The 24983-nt window shown below is 41.7% G+C and overlaps 1 protein-coding gene and 1 pseudogene across 2 annotated transcripts in view; one reads left to right on the plus strand and one right to left on the minus strand.

Annotated features, from left to right (window-relative positions):
- XKR4 (XK related 4) overlaps nt 1-24983 on the minus strand; it is a 365104-nt gene that overhangs the window by 114018 nt on the left and 226103 nt on the right. The gene's annotated exons all lie outside the window — the stretch shown is intronic.
- LOC309614993 (large ribosomal subunit protein uL4-like) lies at nt 4350-17736 on the plus strand (annotated as a pseudogene). Its single transcript has 2 exons — nt 4350-14934; nt 15245-17736. The product of its transcript is annotated as a large ribosomal subunit protein uL4-like (transcript).

Raw genomic sequence — 24983 nt, forward strand, 5'->3', positions numbered from 1 at the left:
AGGAGTGGGTACGTGTGCTATTTCTGCGGTCAGATTGCCTACATTTGAATCCTTTTTTCTTCCCATGACCTTAGACAAGTTATTTTTCTGCAGCTCTGTTTCCTTTTAAGTGACATTGGGATAATAAAGTACCTGCCCGATAGTCTCATCACACTTTTTTTTTTTAACATCTTTATTGGAGTATAATTGCTTTACAATGGTGTGTTAGTTTCTGCTTTATAACAAAGTGAATCAGCTATATGTATACATATATCCTCATATCCCCTCCCTCTTGCATCTCCCTCCCACTCTCCCTATCCCACCCATCTAGGTGGTCACAAAGCACCGAGCTGATCTCCCTGTGCTATGCAGCTGCTTCCCACTAGCTATCTATTTTACATTTGGCAGTGTTTATATGTCCATGCCACTCTCTCACTTCGTCCCAGTTTACCCTTCCCCCTCCCCCGTCCTCAAGTCCATTCTCTACGTCTGCATCTTTATTCCTGTCCTGCCCCTAGATTCTTCAGAACCTTTTTTTTTTTTTTTAGATTCCATATATGTGTGTTAGCATATGGTATTTGTTTTTCTCTTTCTGACTTACTTCACTCTGTATGACAGACTCTAGGTCCATCCACCTCACTACAAATAACTCAATTTGTTTTGTTTATGGCTGAGTAATATTCCATTGTGTATATGTCCCACATCTTTTTTATCCATTCATCTGTTGATGGACACTTAGGTTGTTTCCATGTCCTGGCTACTGTAAATAGAGCTGCAATGAACATTGTGGTACATGACTCTTTTTAAATTATGGTTTTCTCAGGGTATATGCCCAGTAGTGGGATTGCTGGGTCATATGGTAGTTCTATTTTTAGTTTTTCAAGGACCCTCCATACTGTTTTCCATAGTGGCTGTATCAATTTACATTCCCACCAACAGTGCAAGAGGGTTCCCTTTTCTCCACACCCTCTCCAGCATTCATTGTTTGTAGATTTTTTGATGATGGCCATTCTGACCGGTGTGAGGTGATAACTCATTATAGTTTTGATTTGCATTTCTCTAATGATTAGTGATGTTGAGCATCCTTTCATGTGTTTGTTGGCAATCTGTATATCTTCTTTGGAGAAATGTCTATTTAGGTCTTCTGCCCATTTTTGGATTGGGTTGTTTGTTTTTTGATATTGAGCTGCATGAGTTGCTTGTATGTTTTGGAGATTAATCCTTTGTCAGTTGCTTCGTTTGCAAATATGTTCTCCCATTCCGAGGGTTGTCTTTTCGTCTTGTTTATGGTTTCCTTTGTTGTGCAAAAGCTTTTAAGTTTCATTAGGTCCCATTTGTTTACTTTTGTTTTTATTTCCATTTCTCTAGGAGGTGGGTCAAAAAGGATCTTGCTGTGATTTATGTCATAGAGTGTTCTGCCTTCTGCCTATGTTTTCCTCTAAGAGTTTTATCGTGTCTGGCCTTACATTTAGGTCTTTAATCCATTTTGAATTTATTTTTGTGTATGGTGTTAGGGAGTGCTCTAATTTTATTCTTTTACATGTAGCTGTCCAGTTTTCCTAGCACCACTTATTGAAGAGGCTGTCTTTTCTCCAATGTATATTCTTGCCTCCTTTATCAAAGATAAGGTGACCGTAGGTGCATGGGTTTATCTCTGGGCTTTCTATCCTGTTCCATTGATCTATATTTCTGTTTTTGTGCCTGTAGCATACTGTCTTGATTACTGTAGCTTTGTAGTAGAGTCTGAAGTCAGGGAGCCTGATTCCTCCAGCTTCATTTTTCTTTCTCAAAACTGCTTTGGCTATTTGGGGTCTTTTGTGTCTCCATACAAATTGTGAATTTTTTTGTTCTAGTTCTGTGAAAAATGCCAGTGGTAGTTTGATAGGGATTGCATTGAATCTGTAGATTGCTTTGGGTAGTATAGTCATTTTCACAATGTTGATTCTTCCAATCCAAGAACATGGTATATCTCTCCATCTGTTTGAATCATCTTTAATTTCTTTCATCAGAGTCTTATAGTTTTCTGAATACAGGTCTTTTGTCTCCTTAGGTAGGTTTATTCCTAGGTATTTTATTCTTTTTGTTGCAATGGTAAATGGGAGTGTTTCCTTAACTTCTCTTTCAGATTTTTCATCATTAGTGTAAAGGAATGCAAGAGATTTCTGTGCATTAATTTTGTATCTTGCTACTTTACTAAATTCATTGATTAGCTCTAGTAGTTTTCTGGTAGATTCTCTATGTATTGTATCACGTCATCTGCAAACAGTGACAGCTTTACTTCTTCTTTTCCAATTTGAATTCATTTCTTTTTCTTCTCTGATTGCTGTAGCTAAAAATTCCAAAACTATGTTGAATAATAGCGGTGAGAGTGGGCAACCTTGTCTTGTTCCTGAGCTTAGTGGAAATGGTTTCAGTTTTTCACCATTGAGAACGATGTTGGTTGTGGGTTTGTCACATATGGCCTTTATTATGTTGATGTAGGTTCCCTCTATGCCTACTTTCTGGAGGGTTTTTATCATAAATGGGTGTTGAATTTTGTTGAAAGCTTTTTCTGCATCTATTGAGTTGATCATATGGTTTTTCTCCTTCAATTGGTTAATATGGTTTATCACATTGATTGATTTGCATATATTGAAGAATCCTTGCATTCCTGGGATAAACTCCACTTAATCATGGTGTATGATCCTTTTAATGTGCTGTTGGATTCTGTTTGCTAGTATTTTGTTGAGGATTTTTGCATCTATATTCATCAGTGATATTGGCCTGTAGTTTTCTTTCTTTGTGACAACTTTGTCTGGTTGGTTTCAGGGTGATGGTGGCCTTGTAGAATGAGTTTGGGAGTGGTCCTCCATCTGCTATATTTTGGAAGAGTTTGAGAAGGATAGGTGTTAACTCTTCTCTAAATGTTTGACAGAATTTGCCTGTGAAGCCATCTGGTCCTGGGCTTTCGTTTGTTGGAAGATTTTTAATCACAGTCTCAATTTCGGTGCTTGTGATTGGTCTGCTTATATTTTCTATTTCTTCCTGGTTCCGTCTCGGAAGGTTGTGCTTTTCTAAGAATTTGTCCATTTCTTCCAGGTTGTCCATTTTATTGGCATAGAGTTGCTTGTAGTAATCTCTCATGATCCTTTGTATTTCTGCAGTGTCAGTTGTTACTTCTCCTTTTTCATTTCTAATTTTATTGATTTGAGTCTTCTCCCTTTTTTTCTTGATGAGTCTGGCTAATGGTTTATCAATTTTGTTTATCTTCTCAAAGAACCAGCTTTTAGTTTTATTGATCTTTGCTATTGTTTCCTTCATTTCTTTTTCATTTATTTCTGATCTGATCTTTATGATTTCTTTCCTTCTGCTAACTTTGGAGTTTTTTTTGTTCTTCTTTCTCTAATTGCTTTAGGTGTAAGGTTAGGTTGTCTATTTGAGATGTTTCTTGTTTCTTAAAGTAGGATTGTATTGCTATAAACTTCCCTCTCAGAACTGCTTTTGCTGCATCCCATAGGTTTTGGGTCATCGTGTTTTCATTGTCATTTGTTTCTAAGTAGTTTTTGATTTCCTCTTTAATTTCTTCAGTGATTTCTTGGTTATTAAGTAGTGTATTGTTTAGCCTCCATGTGTTTGTATTTTTTACAGATTTTTTCCTGTAATTTATATCTAGTCTCATAGCGTTGTGGTCGGAAAAGATACTTGATACGATTTCAATTTTCTTAAATTTACCAAGGCTTGATTTGTGACACAAGATATGATCTATCCCGGAGAATGTTCCACGAGCACTTGAGAAGAAAGTGTATTCTGTTGTTTTGGGATGGAATGTCCTATAAATATCAATTAAGTCCATCTTGTTTAATGTATCATTTAAAGCTTGTGTTTCCTTATTTATTTTTATTTTGGATGATCTGTCCATTGGTGAAAGTGGAGTGTTAAAGTCCCCTACTATGATTGTCTTACTGTCGATTTCCCCTTTTATGGCTGTTAGCATTTGACTTATGTATTGAGGTGCTCCTATGTTGGGTGCATAAATATTTACAATTGTTATATCTTCTTGGATTGATCCCTTGATCATTATGTAGTGTCCTTGTCTCTTATAATAATCTTTATTTTAAAGTCTATTTTGTCTGATATGAGAATTGCTACTCCAGCTTTCTTTTGATTTCCATTTGCATGGAATATCTTTTTCCATCCCCTCACTTTCAGTCTTTATGTGTCCCTAGGTCTGAAGTGGGTCTCCTGTAGACAGTATATATATGGGTCTTGTTTTTGTATCCATTCAGCCAGTCTATGTCTTTTGGTTGGAACATTTAATCCATTTACTTTTAAGGTAATTATCGATATGTATGTCCCTATTACCATTTTCTTAATTGTTTGGGGTTTGTTATTGTAGGTCTTTTCCTTCTCTTGTGTTTACTGCCTAGAGAAGTTCCTTTAGCATTTGTTGTAAAGCTGGTTTGGTGGCACTGAATTCGCTTAGCTTTTGCTTGTCTGTAAAGGTTTTAATTTCTCTGTCGAATCTGAATGAGATTCTTGCTGGGTAGAGGATTCTTGGTTGTAGGTTTTTCCCTTTCATAACTTTGAATATGTCCTGCCACTCCCTTCTGGCTTGCAGAGTTTCTGCTGAAAGGTCAGCTGTTAACCTTATGGGGATTCCCTTGTATGTTATTTGTTGTTTTTCCCTTGCTGCTTTTAATATTTTTTCTTTGTATTTAATTTTTGATAGTTTGATTAATATGTGTCTTGGCGTGTTTCTCCTTGGATTTATCCTGTGTGGACTCCCTGCGCTTCCTGGACTTGATTGACTATTTCCTTTCCCATGTTAGGGAAGTTTTCAACTATAATCTCTTCAAATATTTTCTCAGTCCCTTTCTTTTTCTCTTCTTCTTCTGGAACCCCTATAATTCGAATGTTGGTGCATTTAATGTTGTCCCAGAGGTCTCTAAGACTGTCCTCACTTCTTTTCATTCTTTTTTCTTTATTCTGCTGTGCAGTAGTTATTTCCACTATTTTATCTTCCAGGTCACTTATCCGTTTTTCTGCCTCAGTTATTCTGCTATTGATTCCTTCTAGAGAATTTTTAATTTCATTTATTGTGTTGTTCCTCATTGTTTGTTTGCTCTTTAGTTCTTCTAGGTCCTTGTTAAACGTTTCATGTATTTTCTTCATTCTATTTCCAAGATTTTGGATCATCTTTACTATCATTACTGTGAATTCCTTTTTAGGTAGACTGCCTATTTCCTCTTCATTTGTTTGGTTGGTGGGTTTTTACCTTGCTCCTTCATCTGCTGTGTGTTCCTCTGTCTTCTCATTTTGCTTAATTTACTGTGTTTGGGGTCTCCTTTTCACAGGCTGCAGGTTTGTAGTTCCCGTTGTTTTTGGTGTCTGCCCTGAGTGGCTAAGGTTGGTTCAGTGGCTTGTTTAGGCTTCCTGGTGGAGGGGACTAGTGCCTGTGTTCTGGTGGATGAGGCTGGATCTTGTCTTTCTGGTGGGCAGGACTGCGTCCAGTGGTGTGTTTTGGGGTGTTTGTGACCTTATTATGATTTTAGGCAGCCTCTCTGCTAATGGGTGGGGTTGTGTTCCTGTCTTGCTAGTTGTTTGGCATGGGGTGTCCAGCACTGTAGCTTGCTGGTCATTGAGTGGAGCTGGGTCTTAGCATTGAGATGGAGATCTCTGGGAGAGCTCTCGCCGTTTGATATTACATGGAGCCGGGAGGTCTCTGGTGGACCAATGTCCTGAACTTGGCTCTCCCATCTCAGAGGCACAGGCCTGACACCCGGCCGGAGCACCAAGACCCTGTCAGCCACACGGCTGGGTTCCACTGAAGCACAGCCTTGGCTTGAGGCGAGCCTGCCAGCCCGGTCCTAGGTTAGTGATGGCCAATGGTGTGCACAGGGACAGCCGTCCTCCTTGGGCTCACTTCTCGTCACACTCTTATGTAAAATGGGGATAACGTTAGAACTTCAAAGACCACTGCGGGGCGGTGGGGGTTAAATGAAATTCATACATAAACAATGAGAACATTATTCTAATTATTAGGAAGATGGGAATCATTTCAGAAATGTTAACTATTTAATACTTATCATCTTAGCAAATTCCAAATCATGGTACTAATTTGCCGAAAATAAGTTTCAGTCACACCAAAAAATAAAACAATGCAACCAAAAATTCCTGCTCGATCAAATGCCTAAACTAAGGGGTCTCATGGTTTCCCTTCCACTTGATTAAGTGGTTTACTCTCCTCCTTAGGCACTTAATCAGTTCCTGTAGCTCTTGCTGGATGTACTGAGGATCAAAAAATATGCCAGAGACTTGAGATATGGAAGAAGTTCGGTCAGAGGTGTGATTAGGCAGACAGGAGGCTGGGGGGAAGGATTGCTTTCAGTCTGTTTAGGTTTGAGCATTTGGCATTCATTTATCCCCTGAACATTTGTCCTGGTCTGTGGCATCTACATCTACACTCTCCCCACCATCCAGCCCACCCTCTGCAATATTTTGGGAATTAATGAGACCACGTACCTAAAGTCCTGAGTGATAAAAGAAGAGATGCTAAAAAAATAGCAAGTGTCAATGAATGGGATTTCCCTCCAGAATACCAGCTGATAAAGCTTGGTATTAGTTGGGCACCCACCCAACCTTGGATAACAAAGCGATTTTTACAAACTAATTTTCCACCTTTTGGCTGTTGCAAGTGTCAGTGGAAGCAACACCTAATTGAAATCTTTGGGAATCGAAGTTCTGACCTTCCCAACACCCTCCCTTTCTCCTTCCTTAATGGCTACACTGCAGTACTCTTGGCAACATTAGGAATCACCTGATCACCTTTATTGCTATAAACTCTAAAACGAACCGCCTCAGCCATATCAGCCAAAATATATCACCCCTCAGTAACTCAGTATCATCTCTTATTCTGCTTCTCAAAACCTAGTAGCTAGCATTTTATTCTTTGGCATATATTCACAACAGCTCTTAAAAAGCAGTTCTCTAAAAATAAATGCTGCCACTTTGTGTAATCATGTCATGTTCAGAGTAATATCGTTCCAGGTCAGTGATCACTTCCATTCATGACTGCATATTCTTGTTGGAATAGAGTTAAATACAAGCCACACTTTGAGTTCTTCTACTAAAATATCAAACCTCAGCATCAGAAAAATAATTATTGCCTTTCTTGGCCATTTAGGATGAGAGAAGTTGACAAAGGCATCTCCAATTATAATGTTATAAAGATTTAAAGAATAACTCTTTTCTTTAATAGTAATATTTAGAATTTGCATAATATTTAAATTTTTTTTGGAGGAAACACAACATAAGTGGAAGACAAGACACAAGTCTCTTTCTGACCCTGATTTGACATCTCCCCTTAGTCCTAATGTTTGACCTTCTGGACCTCAGCTCCCCATTTGGAAAACAGGAATGAGACTAGAGATTCTACTTGTGGGGGGAGGAAGAGGTGTGATGGGAGTGGAAGTGCTTTGATGAAATAATGCTGTGTAAAAGTTCCAAAATCACTGGAACTTTTCCTTAATTTGAGCACCTACTGGGTATCCTCAGAGAAGTCATATTTACAGATTGACACCTTATTGCTGATTCTCAATTATTTTCCTTTGCCTTGGCAACGAAAATAAAATATTTCTTGGTTAAGAGGAAGAGGCAAAGGAAAACAATTTGGAACCAACAATAACGTGACAGACTATGTAAGCTGAGATCTGAAATACATCATATTCAGAATAATTGTAATATTTTCTTCTTGAAATGAAAATAATCACCATTTTTTCAATGTGACTAATAAATTTGGATTTTTTGATATCTGGTTTTGTTAACTATATGAAATATGTATGGCCAAATCTTTTGTGTTGGGTGTTCAACACATCACTATTTAATTTCTTTTTACACGTGAAATGGTTTTAAAGGATAACTGTTAACGCAATATTAGATCCACCAAAATAGATGAACGGAATATTAGTAAAACATTTCTTAAACTGAAATAAACATGTTTTAACGTATTTTGAACCTTAGGTTTAGAGATGATCAAGTTGGATTGTTTCATCGAATGCATAAATCACCTCTATTCTGTTGAGAGTCACTATGTTGATAAACAGTAGGTGTCAAGCACAGAGCAGGCGCCAGAGACACCAAAGACACCTCTGCAGAAGCAACAGAGGGATGTCCTGGGAGCACCTGGGTGGTGGTTAGGGGCTTGGGTTCTCCTTTTGGTGATTTAATGGATAAAGCCCAGTGTCTCCTTTTGCATGTCGTGCCGCACAAGAAATCACTTGATGGTTCTCTGAACAAGTTGAAAACCTTAAAAATAACTGGGAATGAAGGAAATGACAAAAATAACAGCAGCTGAAAGTTCACCTAAATTGTGTGTTTTTGCTATTATCTGGATGTTGGCAGAAGCAGAAGACTGTCACAGGGCTCAGATTTAATTTCCTGAGGGGTTTCCTTTTTTCTTTCAACATTTAGAATGAACACGTCTTTTCTCGATAATTTTGATTATAATAGGAATGGCTTGTACTCTTCTACATGTTATCATAGACATTGTGCACACATTTCTTATTTATCCTTACTCTGGACTCTTATTGAAGGGAGCTGGGGTAAGGAAAGTGGCCAAATCACCTCCAAAGAAGCCTCTCGATGACATCGGTCTTTTGCTTTTGCTTCCTGAGATGCCACACCACATCTGGTGTCCTGCATTGCCTCCCTTAAGTGTGTGCTTCAATTTGGTTATTCCTCAGGAAGCCTGGACATCTTTGAGAGAATTGGATGCTATCAGATTCCCTCAGTCAGACTTTCATCAGAACCAACGGAGCAGGATGGCAGCAGGCAGTTCTTCTGAGGACAGAAGCTTTCCCTTGGAAACATGACTGTGGATTTAATTTCTTTAGTTAGAACTATAAGAGGAAGCGCACAAAATGTTTTGTTTTGTTTTTTCATTACAATGGTTTCATTGTCAGCATCATTATCATTACAAGTCTGAGACCTTAACACGCACCAGAACCAAACTCACAGGCGCTTTATATACATTATCCCACTGAATTGTCACCACGACCTTATGGAGCAGATCCTGCTGTGAGCACAGGCCTCTGTGACTCTAAGGCCACCTTCCCCCTCTTCCAGGATCTCATCTCAGGTAAGGAACAAAAATATGGTTGAAACACAGACTACGGGCTGAGAGAAAACTCTGTGATGTCCCAGGAGTCCTCTGGGTTTGTCAGAGTCTAAATGGGCTGGAGAACTCCCCCAGCCCTGATTGGCCGGGCACTCAGAGGAAAGTAGTGTCATGTTGGTTTGTTTCTTTGTCACCCACCCCCAGGCCTTGTCAAAGAGTTTCCAGACCTGAGACAACACCTAACAGAACACTGTCTCCTGCAGCGTCTCTTTCCAAAACCGTCCCAACTCAGTGCTCTGCTGGGAGAGCCGAGAGCAGGTGCCTGTGATGTCCCCTGCAGGGATCACAGGGTGGACTCTTGGGGCTGTTGTCCAGCTGCCTCAGATATGGCAGCTTAGGCTGGGGTGACTTGCGGATCAGGCGACGAAATGTTTTTTGAGTTAACATTAAGTGCCAGGCCTCGAGCTCAGGGTCTTATGTGCGTTATGCCAAAATAAGTGTTCACAGCGTTCATTATAACACTTGAGGTAGTTCCCCATCTCAACGGAAATAAATAGAACCTCCGAGAGGTTAAGAGCTTTACCCCAGTTTTCAGAGCCCAGGATTCTACTTGGGAAACCAGCCCGGGATGTGAGCTGGGCGGAGCCAACAGAAGTGCATCCTGATTCTTCGTTTGACACTGGAGCCTCAAAGAAAACCAGAAGTGGAAGATAGAAGCCCAAATCTACCTGTCCTCCTCTGACATTGGAATCTAAATGCGTGTGAGCAAATACCAGTGCCTGGGAAATTTGCTACAATGCCCCAGAACACATTCATAGTAATCAGACTTCCTGTCTGTTCTCTGAGAAATTAAGTAGGAGCCAGCAGCCAGCAGAGGACTTTGCCCAGCCTAGGCAGCCATAAACACTGGAGGAAAGAATAAGGAAAGAGGATGGTTCTGGCTTTTGGATTCTGCAAACCAAAAAGGAGCATTTCCTTGAAACCCAGCTGGTAGGATTAGCCCAGTCCTGAAAAGCATAGTTACTTTTTTGGTAATTTGAGGGGGGAAATACAAAGCACCTGACAGCATGAACATGAAATAATTAAATGCCTCTTGAGTTTATGATGTTGCTGTTTTACATTCAGAGAAGCTCTGAATGACAAGACGAGTTGACAGATGGAGGAGGAATATGGAATGCAGTGCCAGCCAGGACCACTGACTTTCCCACACTGTCAGTGCCATCACCGACTTCATAATATCTCGCCGCATAAAGAATCTCCAAAACTCCACTCAAGGAATAGCAACTCGGAATAAGAGAATAACTGACTCTGCTAGTCAAACGGGGGCGGATGATTGGATGGTCACTGCTGGATTTGTTGTTTTTGCATGATGAAAAATAGTATTTCCCCAACATGACTAATTCAGCGAGATTGTATTCCATGTGATAAACATCGAGCTGTATCGTTTTCAAGCCAAGGGGAATATACTGACCGTTGAGCATGCCTTAATTTAAAGCTGAGAAAACTGAGGCTCAGCCAAGGTGACACGCTAATCCTTTAGCTACTTAGCGGAAGAGTCAAGAATTGAGTCCACGGCCCCGGTTCACTTACTTGCCACCTTCTATATGCTCTCTCTCTACCTCCTTAAGTACATTTTTACCGTGAATGTACGCAATGTCTATGTGGAGCTCCAAGAAGAAGAATAAAATACCCTTCAACTTAAGAAAGTGAATGTAACCGATGTCTCTGACACCCTTCCTCTCTCCACCTCATCCCCATGGGCAACCACTTTCCTGAATTTCAAGTTAATCCTTCTCTTGTTTTTCTCCATAGCAGGCTACGTCTCTCAATTTGCAATATTTCTTTTATTATGAGAGCCAAATGCACAGATGATCCCCAAAGCACAATGGATGTTTTACAGCTCTAATACAAGATCAGAATTTTAAAGCCATAAAAATAGCCAATTAGGCTTCCAGATCAATCCTGCATTTGAACCCCATTAGTCACCAACTCACTCTCTCTGGCTGGGAGATGACAGTACAGCTTCTGACCATTAAGAACTTGCTTTTTGGCCTTTCCGCATCCTTTGATAATGTAAATTTATAAGAATAATGAGCTCCTTTGGGGGATTCTTTGTTTCTCTGAACTCATTGGACTGTACTCATTTTAATGTAGTATTGTTTCAAAACCAGAAAACAACAACAAAACTAGACCTCCTCCCTTTTCAAGCCCTCACACTGCTTACGGGGATCAACAAGAATAGTTACACTCAAACACTGTCAGTTTTAATTTCTATTCCCCTATGAAGATGAAATCTGATTGGTACCATGGCAACACGTTGCCTGGAGCATCCAATAGGTATTACTTGTGCACAATCTCGCTCACAAATTCCCTTTATAAGTGTTAGGAGAGGTGTGATCTTCTCCTAGAATGCACTAAATTAAAAAAGGCTGAAGAAAATCCAATTAGTGTTTCCAGAAGTACCTTTCCGGGGTCTGATAATATCAGATTACTGTTTCACATTTTTCCCCCCTGTATCCACTAGGTGCAGGCAAAGCATTAGACATCCTGACAAGCATCAAGTAAGTGGAGAATTGAGGCACCACCGGGGCATGGAGGCGCAATGAACTTATGGAGTTCTGGTGTTTTTCTTTGACTTCTGATATTTCAGTTTATTGACTTTTTCTACCTTCCTTCCTGCCTTCCTTCCTTCCTTCCTTCCAGGAAGAAGCAGTGATGTAGTATTCCTAATTCCCTGAATTGGTAGTACAGTCTTGGTGGTAAGGTTGATACCTTAGTTATAAATGATCTGTTTTCTCATTGTCTGTACCAAAACATCAGAGTTAACTATTCCCCATGTGATGTAAGAGGATGCTTCTTGAGTACCTGACATATACTGGGTCTGATTCAGGGCATTTGTCCTTCACAATGTCTCGGCAAATTCTTCCAGGTGCCTTTCCTATGAGGTAGGGCTTGCTTTCCCCACTCCTCTGATGAAGAAATAGATGCAGACAAGTAGAGAAATGAGCCGTAGCTCAAAGTTATTAGGTGGTGTAGCCAAGATCACAACAAAGACTGTTGAATCTGAACTCTCTCTCTATTCTGTTCCTTGAGGAGGCAGCCTGCATCTCTCTCTCATCCTCTGGGTGGTGGTAGAGGTTGGGGACAAGTGTCATTGTCATTAGGCATTATGACTTTCAAATATTGTGTTATAACTTGAGAAGCAGTCTGTCATGCCCTTTACCTTAAATACCATTTGCATTAGCACCCCCCAAAATGAAATAGTAAGGTATACATCTAACAAAATATGTACAATATCTATATGAAGAAAGCTATAAAACTCTGATGAAAGAAATCAAAGAAATAAATAAATGGAAAGATATGCCATGTTCATGGAAGAAAAAAAAGAAGACCCAATATTGGCAAGATGTCAGCTCTTCCCCACTTGATCTATAGATTCAATTCAATCCCAATCAAAATCCCAGCAAGTAATTTTGTGGATATTGATAAATGAATTCTAAAGTTCATGTGGAGAGGCAAAAGACCCAGTACAACCAATATAATACTGAAGGAGAAGAACAAAGTTGGAGGACTGACCCTACCCAACTTGAAGATTTTCTATAAAGCTCCAGTAATCAAGAAGTGTGATACTGGTGAAAAATTGACAAACAGATTAATAAAACAGAATGGAAGGTCTAGAATAGACCCACATAAATGTAGTCAATTGATGTTTGACAAAGGAGCAAAGCCAGCAGAGAAAAGATAGTCTTTCCAACAAGTAGTCCTGAAACAACTAGACATCCACGTGCAAGAAAAATGGAATCTAGACACAAACCATATAAACTTCATAAAAATTAGCTTAAAATGGATCACACTAAATGCAAAATGCAACACTATAAAACCCTTAGCAGATAACATAGGAGAGAATTTAGTTGACCTTGAGTATAGTGATGACTTTTTAAGATGCAACACCAAAGGCATGATCCATAGAATAAATAATGGATAAGCTGAATTTCATTAAAATGAAAAACTTCTGCTCTGTGAAAAACACCAACAAGAAAACAAAATGACAAGCCACAGACTGAGAGAAAGTATTTGCAAAAGACATCTGATAAAGGATTATTATTCAAAATATACAAAGAACCCTTAAAACTCAACAATAAAAAAATACAACAACCCAACTCAAAAAATGGGTGGAAGACCTTAACAGACACCTCATCAAAGAAGAAATATAGATGGCAAAAAAGCATAAAAAAAGATGCTCCAGATCATATGTCATCAAGAAAATGCAAACTAAAACACCAGCGAGATACCACTATACACCTACTAGAATGGCCAAAATCCAAAACACCGATAATATCAAATGCTGGTGAGGAATTGTCATTCGTTGCTGGTGGGAACGCAAGATGGTACAGCCTCCCTGGAAGACAGCTTGGTGGTTTCTTAACAAAACTAAACATACTTTTATCATATAATCCTTGATATTTTCCTAAAGGAATTGAAAGATTTATGTCCACACAAAAACCTGCACACAAATGTTTACAGCAGCTTCATTCATAATTGCCAAAACTTGGAAGCAACCAAGATGTCCTTCAGTAGGTGAATGGATAAATAAACTGTGGTCCATCCAGACAGTGGAATATTATTCAGCACAAAAAGAGAAGAGCTCACAAGCCATGAAGAGACGTGGAGGGACCTTAAATGCATATGACTTATTTTCCTGTGGGAGCCGCCAAGTTGAGAGGAGCGTGGCCTTCTCCTCTCCCCGCCCTGGCGTGTGCTCATCCACTGATATCAGTGTACTGCAAAACGGGGGAGTCATCTGGCAAAAATGTCACTATGCCTGCTGTGTTCAAGGCTCCCATTTGACCAGATATTGTGAACTTCGTTCACACCAACTTGTGCAAAAACAACAGACAGCCCTATGCTGTCAGTGAATTAGCAGGTCATCAAACCAGTGCTGAGTCTTGGGTACCAGCAGAGCTGTGGCTCGAATTCCCAGGGTTCAAGGTGGCAGGACTCACCACTCTGGCCAGGACGCTTTTGGAAATATGTGTCCTGGGGGCCGCATGTTTGCGCCAGCCAAGACCTGGCGACGCTGGCACCGCAGAGTGAATACAACACCGAAGCGACATGCCATCTGCTCTGCACCAGCTGCCTCGGCGTTACCAGTGCTGGTCGTGTCTAAAGGTCATCGTGTTGAGGAAGTTCCTGAACTTCCTTGGGTGGTTGAAGATAAAGATGAAGGCTACAAGAAGACCAAGGAGGCTGTTTTGCTTCTGAAGAAACTTAAAGCCTGGAATGATATCCAAAAGGTCTACGCCTCTCAGCAAATGAGAGCTGGCAAAGGCAAAATGAGAAACCGTCACCGTATCCAGCGCAGGGGACCCTGCATCATCTGTAATGGGCGCGTCATCAAGGCCTTCAGAAACATCCCTGGAATTACTCTGCTTAATGCGAGCAAACCGAACCTTTTGGAACTTGCTCCTGGTGGGCATGTGCTACGTTCCTGCATTTGGACTGAAAGTGCTTTCCGCAAGTTAGAGGAGCTGCATGGCACTTGGCGTCAAGCTGCTCCCCTCAAGAGTAACTACAACCTCCCCGTGCACATGATGCTCGGTACAGACCTTAGCAGAATCTTGAAAAGCCCACAGATCCAAAGAGCTCTCCAAGCACCACGCGAGAGGATTCATCACAGAGTCCCAAAGAGGAGTCCACCGAAAAGCCTGAGAATCACGCTGAAGCTAAAGCCACATGCAAAGACCATGCGCCGGAACACCATTCTTCGCCAGGCCAAGTACCACAAAATCCGGATGGACAGGGCGGCAGCAGCACTAGAAGCCAAATCAGATGAGAAGCGGGTTCCAGGCAAGACGCCTGCGGTGGGGGGGCTTCTCTGGTGGCGCAGTGGTTGAGAATCTGCCTGCCAGTGCAGGGGACATGGGTTCGAGCCCTGGTCTGGGAAGATCCCACATGCCGCGGAGCAACTGGGCCCGTGAGCCACAACTACTGAGCCTGCGCGTCTGGAGCCTGTGCTCCGCAACAAGAGAGGCCGCGATAGTGAGAGGCCCGCGCACCGCGATGAAGAGTGGCCCCCGCTCGCCGCAACTAGAGAAAGCCCTTGCACAGAAACAAAGACCCAACACAGCAAAAAATAAATAAAATAAAATAAAATAAAAAAAGAATTCTGTGGTGGGAAAGAAAGGAAAGAAGGCTGTTGGCATTAAGAAGCAGAAGAAGCCTTTGGTGGGAAAAAAGGCTGCAGTGACCAAGAAACCAACAGCTGCAAAGAAGCCCGCAGAAAAGAAACCCACCACAGAGGAAAAGAAGGCTGCTGTATAACCTTAAATTTGCTTATTACATAGAGGTCAAATCATTTTGGACAGCTGATTTTGAATAAAGACCTGATTTTAAAAAATGCATATGACTTAAGTGAAAGAAGCCTATCTGAGAAGCCTACAGACTGTATGATTCCAACTATATGACACCTTGCAAAGGGAAAAGCTATGGAGACAGTAAAAAGATCAGTGGCTGTCAGGGGTTGGGGGGAGGGAGGGATGAACAAGAGGAGCACGTAGGAACTTTAGGGCAGTGAAAATACTCTGTAGGATATTATAATGATGGATACATGTCATTATACATTTGTCCAAACCCACAGAGTGTACAACACCAAGAGTGAACCCCACGTAAACTATGGATTTTGAGTGATAATGATGTGTCAATATAGGTTCATCCCTGGTAACAAACGTACCATCTGGTGGAGATGTTGATACTGGGGAAAGCCATGCCTCTGTGGAGGCAGGGACTATATGGGAAACCTCCGTGCCTTCCCCTCAATTTTGCTGTGAACCTAAAACTGCTTTAAAAAATAAAGTCTATTAAAAAATGAAGAAAATATGACCACCAGTTAGAGGAATCTTACGCTTTCTTAGACTGTAGAAAATATCTCAACACTTACAATATGAATGCTAATAAGCTTGTGGAAAAAAGATTAGTTTCCATGTCTAATGGCGTGGAGACGATGTGCTTAGAAAATGTAAAGAAAATGCACATTTGTTTTCCTCATAAATGTATATTCTTTCAAAAAACGTCAAGGCTGAAAGTACTTCATGCTAAAAATATAGGTCAGTGGACAGATCAAAGTCTAAGTGGCATTTGCTGGAAGATCCCTGAGGTTTCAAAACCCTACTGGGACACCTCTGAGGTTAAGAGTCAAGATCACAACACGGGCGGTGGGCACTGGTCGTGCAGGGCAGAAGTGACCAAGGCCACACAGAGCGCTCGGGGGGAGAGCAGCTCGGATTTAATTCCGAGGTTAGGGAAAATGAATTCAAATGGGTTTACATCCATGTAAAAGAGACATAAAATGTGAATTTTGAAACCTCATTCCATAGCAAATTTAGAAACACGCTACGGGTGCCCTTCCCCTTCTCCATGTGAGACAGGAAGGAAGGAAGGAAGAAGATGGCCCACGTGGACCACTTGACACCCCCAAGTGGCAGACAGGAGGTTAAGGTCCTTTTCATTGTTTATGTGATTCTAACACAACGTGGCCACTTAGATCAGGAAATTCTTTTTCAATCAGAGAAGCAAATTCTCAGTGTGGTTAAGGAACACACTGAAGGCTACAAGGTGAGTGAAAACGTAAAAGATCATTCATGATGGAATGTCTCCACGTTGGGGTACTTTATCCATGAGAGGAGCCCTGAGCCCTGGGTTCTGGTCCCAGCTCTACCTGCTACTGGTAGTGTCACCTTTGTTAACTCACACTAACCTTTGTTAACTACTAGGGTAGGAGAGCAGGAACTGGCTAAGACAAAGATTTTGCTTTTGTTCTGCTTCTCAAGCCTACCCTTCACCACGTGGTTTATGTCTTACGTTTATGTCTGTTTCCTGAAACTTGTCCTCTTAGCCACTTCACTGATTTTCTTCTTCCTTTTATAGTCGAGAAGTTCTACCTTGCTGCCATGATTTCTCCTCCTCTAATTTGCAATCTTTACTTCTTTCCTAAGCTTGGTCCAGATGACAGCGAAGTCATCATTGCCGAGTCTAATAGACTATTCAGTTCTCGTCTTGACTGGTCCCTCATGAGCAACTCTTTTGAAATAACTGCCTTGGCTACCATATCACCGTGCTCTTCTGATTATCCCACTTCTCTCTTACTTCCTCTGCTACACTGACTGGTCTTGGTCATCATTCTTCCAGCATTCAAATCAGTGCCTACCATGGATAGGGACTCAACAAATGTTTGTTCAGTAAATAATGTAATAAATAATGATGATTTTTTATTCAGGTCTTAATTAAGACATTGTAGTCCATTATTGAGAGATGTGTTGCTGGACCTTATATGGACAAAGATGTTCAGGACCCTCGAGCTTCAAGATCAAGTTCAAATCATTCCCCTCTTACTTCTGGGAGTTGGTAGTGTTACAGCACATGCACCTCATGCTCTGACTTCCTCCTCAGGGCCCAGCAGACCTGCCTCCCAAACATTTCTACGTTCAAAATCATTTCACTCATTCTTTAAGATCCAGTACCCTCTTTTCCACAAAATACCCTAGCATCTTTAAATTTGGGAAAAATGTCTTCTTCTGGGCTCACAAAACATTTCAAAAATGAAATGTTTTTCAAATGCTTTTTTTTAATAGCATCTTCACTTATCTGCATTGAGTTTTAAAAATCTGTGAATTAAAAAATCTATACGTTTATTTACTCAGTCATTTATTCCAAAAGTCTATGTTAAAAATATCTATTGCCTTTTTACATCCTAGCAGATGTGTTTTAGATTTTTTTTAATTTGAATTTTAACTCAATGTTTTAGCTAACAAAAATCTGGTAGTACCTGCCTTCGCAGAAGCCTACACACTGGAAAGGCCTACATTTCAATGCTACCCTGGAGAACTTCACGCCCTATAAAATGGTCCAGGTGTGTGAAGTGATAATATTATGGATGTTTTAAAAGTTTTGGAGGTTTGGAGTCTCCTTAGCCTCACGGACTCTCGGACATTTTCTACAGCTGAGTGGAAAGCTGTGGAAATTTAGAATCACAATGAAAGTGCTGACAAAACCTTCCCCAGGCAGCTCTCAGTAGGCCTGTCCTTCCGCAATCAGAAGCTCATTGTGAGCTTCGGGGAGTGAATCTCCATGTGGTTTTATACTAAGGAACGCTTACAGACCAATTGAATCAGTTGCTCCTTTTTGCTCCTGCTTGCATCTGGCTCAGTGTGATGGGATCTCATCCCTCCCGATTGCATACATATAGGCTTCCATGCATGAGTGAGCAGTACGGTGGAAAAAAAAGGCCTTTCTTAACTCAGTCAACAGGAAATGATCCCAGTTTTTTATTCCTGCTGAGTCATCAAGAAAATATTAGCCTCCATGTCTAAGGACTGTTTCAAAACTCAGTCTAACTCCAAGCTGCCCAATGAATGTAAAAAATTTCTAGACTCGACTGTATGCTCTGTGATGGCACAAGTTTGTCATAGAGAAGAGGTTTCATAGTGAAAACTATTTCATTGGTTGTGGGCGCTTCCCTCATTCACCCACCCAATCAGAATCGGGTCAGAAAATCCTGATCGTGTAACTGTGTCTGTGGCTTCCTAGAAAAAAAAAAAGTTATTTAGGAAAATACCATAGTAAGCCCTTTCGAATTTTTTATTAAGTTGACCTCACTTTGACTCTGCTCAGCAAGGATTTGGGTTACTATTCACGGTAGTTATTTTTAGTTTTTAGAAATGACAATTACAGTATGTTGATATTCAAAGTAAATACCTGCTCTGAGTTTGGGGTAAAGGTCAGGTGAGTGGGCTGCTGTTTCCTTTGTAAACAAACAAAAATCCCCAAAGAGCGTTGCTCACCACCCAGCTCTACAGGGATTCAGTCGTTAGTCACCGCAGAGCTGAGGGACAGTGCATCCTGGGAGAGATTCAGGGTGAAGTCAGGATGAGATGCTCTGTGCTTTGCAAAAACAGTCCCCTAGATAGTTAGATGTGTATCTCAGGAAGAATGTTAATGAACCCAGATTCTTGCATCTTCTATACATAGAAAAGCACTGAAATCATTAACTTGAGATAGCTGTTCTTCTTGACCAGCGTACCATTTTACCAGGATGTATGCTGGACTACACGCATTCCCAGCCAAAAATCATATCCATCCTGGTTCCTTTCCTACCGCTTTGGAAGAGTTTCCTCGGAGCTAAATTATCTAAATTTATTTATCACCCTGAATAAAACTTAAGCTCACAACTCCTACGTTGTACTTTTTTTTTTTTTTAAGTTGACGCCTTGAAGGTACGAAGCACTGAAAAATTATTGAAATATTTGGGGAGGTTGGAGGTTGGCAAACAAGGAAGCCACAAGAAAGGCGAAGGAACGGTGAGTGTTTGGGGACATCATTCATTGCAGACAGCCCTTATGCCTGTTTGCTTCTCTGTTGCACCAACCGCTCCGCAACTTTCCGCCAGGTCCCTGCTCTCCCAAGCCAGGCGTGTGCGATTATTCGCATCTGTTCACCCGCTACCCTCACCCCACCCAGTCTATCACCCAGTGCCTGAACAAGCACGCACCCATGCTCACTCACATCTCACCGAGAAGGAGAGGGAGAGAGAAGGAATACTGAGTGGAAAAATACCAAGATTTGTGCTTGATTATTGGAGATAATTAAGTAGGACCTAAAAATAGTCAGGCCCTTATTTCATATTATGTTCAAAATGATTCAAATTCAAAACTATTCACAGCTGTGCTGGGGGCTGCTACCATACAGAGTTGATTTCAAGCACTTGAATCAACGATCAGCAAATGAAGCTTCTCTCTGTTCTTCTAAGTATAACTTGGAGTGGTACCATGACTCAGAGGCTATTGAATGTGAAATAAAGGGATCAATAATATCATTACCCTCATGACACCCACCGTTTATTCTGCCAATACTTTTCAATAGAGGGGAGCAGTGTGGCCAACAGGCTCTGTCGGGTGTGTGAGCCTCTCCTTACAAAGATGTTGATGATGATGAGTCTTTAAAATTCAACTCCATATATGCATTGAGTAAGCAGACTGGCAGTTTACTATTTTATTGACTGACTTATTGATAACCCCCAAATACTGAACGATGCAGAAACAGGCTGAAAAGTGAGACGTACAGAAAAATATGTGTATTTTTCAAGTATATATGCAGGATTTACCCTGCTACTAGAAATATTTTTCTAATATGAGGAACGAATCTAATCCTGTGCCACAAGTAACACCAACAATCCCATTGCTTTGAGACTGCTATCCACCAGCAGCATTGCTGGACAGACAGGTGTAGACAAAACCACTGGCCTACCTCTTCTGTGTTCGTTCATGTTGCTGTCTTTTCTTTAGTGAACGTGACAAAGTGTTAGGCTTCACTTGTGACCCAGCTCAAAGGCCGCTCTTTTTATGAAAACTTCCCTGATTCTTCCAACATTCCCTGACGTCACAGACGGCACCGCATTTCTACTTTCTGTGTATCATTTTGTTTCTTTCTTTCTCTTTCTTTCTTTCTTTCTTCCTTCCTTCCTTTCTTTCTTTCTTCTTTCCTTTCTTTTACTGAAGTATAGTTGATTTACAATGTTGCACCAATCTCTGCTGTACAGCAAAGTGACTCAGTTATACACATACATACATTCTTTTTTTATATTCTTTTCCATTATGGTTTATCACAGGAGATTGGATATAGTTCCCTGTGCTCTACAGTAGGACCTTGGTGTTTATCCATTCTAAATGTAATCCTTTGCATCTACCAACCCCAAACTCACAGGCCAACCCTCTCCCTCCCCGCTCCCCCTTGGCAACCCAAGTCTGTTCTCTATGTCTATGAGTCTGTTTCTGTTTCGTAGATAGGTTCATTTGTGCCATATTTTAGATTCCACATATAAGTGACATCATACGGTTATTTGTCTTTCTCTTTCTGACTTACTTCACTGAGTATGATAATCTCTAGTTGCGTCCATGTTGCTGCAACTGGCATTATTTCATTCTTTTTTATGGCTGAGTAGTATTCCATTGTATACCACATCTTCTTTATCCATTCATCTGTTGATGGACATTTAGGTTGTTTCCATGTTTTGGCTATTGTGATCTGTATCATTTTCTATAAGAGATCATTTTATGTCACCAAAGGGCCTTAACATGGCCACCAACAGTATAGAGCACATTGAATAATAACAATTTTTTGGTCTTTCTTTTCCATTAGGTTGAATTCTTTGAGAGCAGGGGCTATGCCATTTGGTTTTGTATCAAGTACACCTAGCCTAGGGCTTTGTCACCCAGCAGACATTCATTCTTTCTTTTATTCAACAAATATCCACCAACTGCTTATAATGGGCCCAGAGCAGAGGGTCCATGCAGCCGGGAAGTAACGCGTGCCAGCCTTTGCTGTGACATCATCAACTGCATCAGCCTCTGCGGAATTTGTCAGCACCTGGGAGAGAGGACGTGCTGTCTTTTTTTAATACCCAGTGGGCCTTCACACTAAATACTATTGAATACATTTAACATATCCATAACGCCAAAAGACATTACAACTGTCCAGTGTAAAGGCTGCTGTTTTATAATTTTTGTGTGGTTTAGCTCTTTAAAAGTTTTCTTGGTTCAGATTTTTTGTTATGTGTTTTGAGGAACCTATGTCTACTTTCCTAACAATTTTGGTTCAAATTAAAAGTCTTTGATGAAGCTGTTCTTAAAATTTTGTTTCGTCAATAATGAGCTGCTGCTTAATAGAATAGGTTTAATAAAGTTTATATGGTGGGTACAATGAAGTAACAAGGGAAGAAACTAGGACACTTCTTGGAATTACGCCCTTCCTATTGCAATGGGCACCATTAAGAGCTCTTTCCCAAATCTCAAAAGATTTGTCCCATTCCCAGCCCTTGTCACATTTATTGCCCTCACTGACTTCCTGTGCATTTGGATCAGAAAGTTGAGACACTGCAGAACTCTCAAGAAATGTACTTTAAAATTGCCAGTTTGACATTACGTATCAAAAGCCTTCAAGCCCGCAAGCTTGCCCTCAAATCCACCCATTTCACTTTAGGTATTTAACTAAGGCTGCAAAGATTTTCTTAATGTGTTTATAATAGGATTATCATAGGATTATTGATTATGGTGACTATAGATGATCACTTATCATTTCGAAAACAGGGAGTTAGTGGAAAAGAAAAAGATAATCCATGTGCTAGTAAATTACGCAGTAGTGAGAAATGATGCGGAATTACATACATCGTCATGGACATATATTCATGATGTATTGCCAGAAAAGAGGAGGTTACAAAATAGTATCCATATTTTAATTCTATTTTAATGTAATATATACGAAACATGAAAGAACTCAATAAGCACTAAAATATAATTAATTGTGGTAATATGGTAGCAGGTGATATGGGACAATTTTAAAAAAAATAAAGATTAGAGTTATCATGGTGTGCTTGTTTATGTGTGATGGCAATGACCCAGTAGAAAGGAGAAATTGATAATACAGGAGAGAGAGAGAGGATAATTTCACGAACACGATGCTTATGTAGGTGAGAGGGCACGGGATCCAGCGCAGAAGAAGAGGGGTCAAGAGATGGGAGCTGGCGCCGCTTACCCATGGTAAATGGAGGGAAGCCGGGTGATGGGTGCAGACGGAGGTGGGGTTAGCGGTGGGAAAATAAAGCCGTTCTTATTTCACTGCTTCTGTCTTCTCACTGACATAGGAAGTGAAAGCAGTGGTTTGATGGAGGCAGGTGGTTGGAAGTGTGAGGACACAGAAGAAGGAAGGAAACAGACAGTTTTGTAGCAGGAGAGTGAATTTCAAGGAGAAACAATGTCAGATGCTTGACAGTGCTGAGTGACCACTTGAGATCTGTGGTCAGACGTTTCAGAGAGATGCATCAGTTGCCAAACTCGGCTGCTTGGATTTATTTAAGATGACACAGTCTCCATGGTCTAAAATGCGTGCGTTCGTCTCATACGATAGTCTTTCAGGCTTTCACTCAGAAACAGCTGTAACTAGCTTGATGATCAAATCTCTTAGGTGGAAGCAGGCAAAAGGAGCCCAGCGGAGTGGGGCGCGTGTGCCAGTTGCCTGGCAGGCGGGGTCCCCAGCTCCTTGACTCCAGCTTCCTGCTAGGTTCTGCCTGGAGGTGGCAGTGGGCGGAGCTTGGAAAGTGGGAGGCGAGGAAAGGACACATTTTTCTGGCTTCCTGCTCAGATCAGCATCCAGTTAGTCTTGGACTTCTCCAGCCACCAGCCCTCGGCTCTTTTGGGCCCGCCGGACGCAGCCTCACCGCGGCGGGGGAAGCAGCAGCTGGGACGGGGCCCTCAGCAGTAAGATGATTTCTGTGAGCGTCGCTCCATCCCTGCCTGGTAGCCTCTGCAGCGGGTAGGCTGGCCCCTCTGGTCACCCAGCACTCGCCAGGTTGGGCCCCTCCCCAGAGACCTGGGCACACGTCCCTGATTCTTCTGGCCCCCGGGCTGGGAGCTGCTTCCTTTAATGAAGAATCCCAGACTTGTATAAGCATCCTCTTTTTGTCCGTTTATCTTCCTGTGGAGTAGATTCCCTGATTTAAATCCCTTCTTTCTGAGATACCTAACCCGTTTTGTGTTCCTGGTTGGGGATGATATTCTAATGGACACACAAAAAGCAAGACACAGCAGCTGATGATCGGAGATGAAACAGCAAAAGTCCCAGGGTGGTGGGAGGACATTAAAGTATGTGCATAAGCTCTTGGCAAGGGCTGTGCAAGGAAGAGCCAAGGGGCAGGTGCAGCCCTCCGACCCGCAGCGTCCTCGGACCAGACACCGGGGGGCAGGAGAGGGGTCCCAACGCTACGTGATTGGAAACGCACTGCCCACTGATCTATGTTTTCCAAAGCTATCAGTATACATTTCATAGAAACAACTCTCTTTTCACACTCGTATTTCATCAGTTTAAGTGCTAATTAAGCGAAATGACTACCAGAACCAGAACCTTGAGATAAGCAGCTTCAGAAGACCAGACTGACCCTTGCTAAGTGTTCAGCTCAACTTGAGGAGACAACTGGGCCTGTGGACCCAAGATCGCCCGGTTGGCGTAGACGTTCAACGCACTAAGGGCATCAGGAAGAACATTCTGCAGAGGGAACGGAGAACTGCCTGCCCAGCGCTGGAGAGGAGAGCTTTTGCCGCATCCGTTTTGGGATAGCGAGCAGCCTTCCCGGTGGGATGGTGGAGCCTCAGGGTGCACTGGTGAGCGGGGCTGGTACGGATCAGAGACTCACGCGTCAGGTGGTGACGGGCTAGACGCCCATGACGGTGCCTTCCACGTAGTGTCCGTGATGCAGCGTGAACTGCCCTCTAGTGAAGAACGGGCTCAAGCAGGGGCTGTGTGGTCCCTCTGTGCGGGACGGGGACCTAGACCTGCTCTCGTTTTCTCTCATCCCAACTAGAAGATGGAACAGCTTTTCTGGAATACACCCGGATGAGTTAGGCCTTTCTAAATATGTTTTGCCACGTTGTTTATAATGTCACATTACAAACTTTTATTAAAAAGTGAATTTTTTTTAGGACAAATTTTACAGCCCTTCACGCACCATCATGCACACAATAGACATTCGATAAATGTGTTAATGAACTTAACGAAAATAGCAACGGAAAAACAGACAGATCAAAAGGGACAGGACACAGTCCCACTCACAGGCTGACACTCTCCCTGGCATTCTCCCTCCCCTGCAGAAATCCACGGGTGGAGCCGGGTGCAGAGACAGGAAGTCGGCACACAGGACTTGGGCCTGGGGGTCGATGGGTTCCCTCTCTAACCTCAGCCTCGGGAGGGTAGCCGGGCGTGGCTCCACCTGCGTTACCATAAAATGGAGCAACTGGAAATCCAGTGATTTAGGTCTTAAACATCCTCATCAGAATGTGACAAAGGAGGCAGTTGTCACATTCAAGGTGTC

This window comes from Balaenoptera borealis, assembly GCF_965194805.1.
Source record: "Balaenoptera borealis genome assembly, chromosome: 17".
In the NCBI taxonomy this organism is placed as follows: domain Eukaryota; kingdom Metazoa; phylum Chordata; class Mammalia; order Artiodactyla; family Balaenopteridae; genus Balaenoptera; species Balaenoptera borealis.